General features: G+C 40.4%; 1 protein-coding gene across 1 annotated transcript in view; it reads right to left on the bottom strand.

Annotated features, from left to right (window-relative positions):
- LOC101858300 (metabotropic glutamate receptor 3) overlaps window positions 1-1,221 on the bottom strand; it is an 83,162-nt gene extending 81,941 nt beyond the window's left edge. The window contains exon 1 of the mRNA XM_005107592.2: window positions 1,080-1,221. The gene's annotated coding sequence lies outside the window, so the exon portion shown is untranslated. The remainder of the gene's footprint in view (window positions 1-1,079) is intronic.
- Window positions 1,222-2,305: the final 1,084 nt, after the last annotated feature.

Below are 2,305 nucleotides of genomic sequence, written 5' to 3' on the forward strand. Positions count from 1 at the left end.
TAAGGAAAGAAAAAGCAGCAATTCCCCCCATGTTGTTCCGGCACAGTATGAGTATGACATTGATAAATCAGACCATTTACAATTCTTCTGTGCATAAGGACATGTTAATATTCCCCTGCTGGGAATGGCCTAAAGACCCTTCAGTCAGTAGCACTACCCTGGTGGGCCGAAACATTTCTGAGCTGTGGAGATAATATTTCAAGAAGACGGAGACCAATAGAAGCATCACTCAGGACAAAGTCTTGTAGCAGCCATCAGAGAGCTTGCTGTGGAGCGGGGGTACGCGCTATACAAATTGTAATACTATTTATTTATTATCATTATTCTGTTTTGGTCACATTCGTAAACGACAATGTTATAGAAAACAATAGAGATAAGTAGATTGGTAAATAGTAATACAGCCGATCAAAAGAAAAACTGTACGCCTATCTCCTCATTCATAATTATGTTCGATTGGCCCATCTTTCCTTAAGCAAAAAAACCCATAGATCTAATTCTTATGAGCACAAATTGAAATATCGTTACGAAGTTTGTTAAGTCGATGTGGACCAAGACAGACAACATTTGTCGAGATGAAAAGTGATTGTCTCAGACAGGCAACGTCTTGGACATTGTCATTGTAATATTATTTTAAAATCGCTAAAGGTTGGGGGGGGGGGAGAGAGAGAAGTGGTCATTTGTTAAGGTGATTGTCTTGGACAGACGGCCCTTAGAGCATGTTCGGTTAGTCTTTCCCTCATCGACATGTCAAGCGTGCTGACAAAATGAGTTACTAATCGGATTCGAGCCCTATAAAATTAGATACATCACTCTTATGGGTGAAGTTTTTACGATTTATAAGTATGAAATAATAAAAGGCATGTTATACTTAAAGTATATGGTATCAATAGAATATCTACAAATTTGACCCAGTGTCGATTTTTGGCCAACATCTCTATTTGTGGATTGTAAGAAGTAACTCATTTTGTCAGCACACATCACAAATAATTCTTCCAAACACAAAACTGGAATGATATGAAGCATTTAACAGATAAATCAAGGTGAAAGGAGTACTTTTCCACAAAAGAACGTAGGCCTACCTTTTATGGCTGCAATTTGACAACTGGGGTAAAATCCAAAAGTCGCACATCAGTACGCCGCGTGATCTCTATATAATGCGTTCAGCAGATCAGCTGTGCATCTCCTGCGCTTAGCATACACAAATCTGCGAATGTCAGTCAGCCTGCAAATAAATGTTGTTCCTGGCATAAGTGGGGGCTTGGGGTAGCTGTGAAATTATTATATGTGAAGCATCATGGTGAAATCAGGCGCTCGTCAAAATAACAAAATAGGAGAAATAGGCATTTTCCCAAAAGTTTGGCAAATTTGATTAGATTTGTCTTTTTTGGCTCAACCCCTTATATTTCTATATAAAACACATTTCTATGTGAATTTTATTGAAAATCGTTGATTTAAGGCACAAAATATGTCATTTTTCAGTTTTCAAGAACTCGTTGTTAAGCTATTGGACTTACCAAACGTTGACAGCATTTACTCGTTAATTTCACCGCTGAAATCAGGCGACCCCACCTCCTTCAATTGCCAATATCTTGACTTCTATTCAAGACAGATGGGTCTTTTCTTTCGTAGAAAGCAAGGCATATGAATAAGCTTTCAGATGGTACCAATAACTTCACATGCCACGAAAATTGCGAGCGCCTGATTTCTCCACGATGCCTCACATATGGTTCTGGGACTGGTATTCATGTCACGAACATCGTGGTCAATCCTGTCCCTCGGGTACTCAACTGGGTTCAAATCAGGTGAAAGTGCAGGCCATAGAACCATCATAGTGATGTTATTCTGGATTGACAAAAAATGGGTGTGGAATGCGCTGTGCTCGGGCGCATTGCTCCTGTTACAAACAATGTTATCGGCTGATTATCATACAACAATTATGTGTGCATGCAATTATATAGCTACAATCCCGAATATTCCTTCAGTCAGCTTGCCGCGAATTGTATGCCTGACTGACGGGTAAAAGTCCAGGGGGAAGGACTTCCGTAACGAGCGACCACCTCTTCAACAAACACAATAAAGAAGAGACATAACCCTAACCTTGACCTAAACCCTTACCCCAGCCCTAACCCTCTATTCTACTCTGTTTCACAATGGTGGCTCGTTAAAAATAAGATTTTTGAGGATTTCCGTAACGAGCGACCACCACTCCAACAAACACAACAAAGGAGTGACCTAACCCCAACCATAACCCTAATCCTACCCCATACCTCTACCCCAAACCCTACTCCTACCCGAAACTCTACCC

This window comes from Aplysia californica, unplaced genomic scaffold, assembly GCF_000002075.1.
Source record: "Aplysia californica isolate F4 #8 unplaced genomic scaffold, AplCal3.0 scaffold00614, whole genome shotgun sequence".
Lineage (NCBI taxonomy): Eukaryota > Metazoa > Mollusca > Gastropoda > Aplysiida > Aplysiidae > Aplysia > Aplysia californica.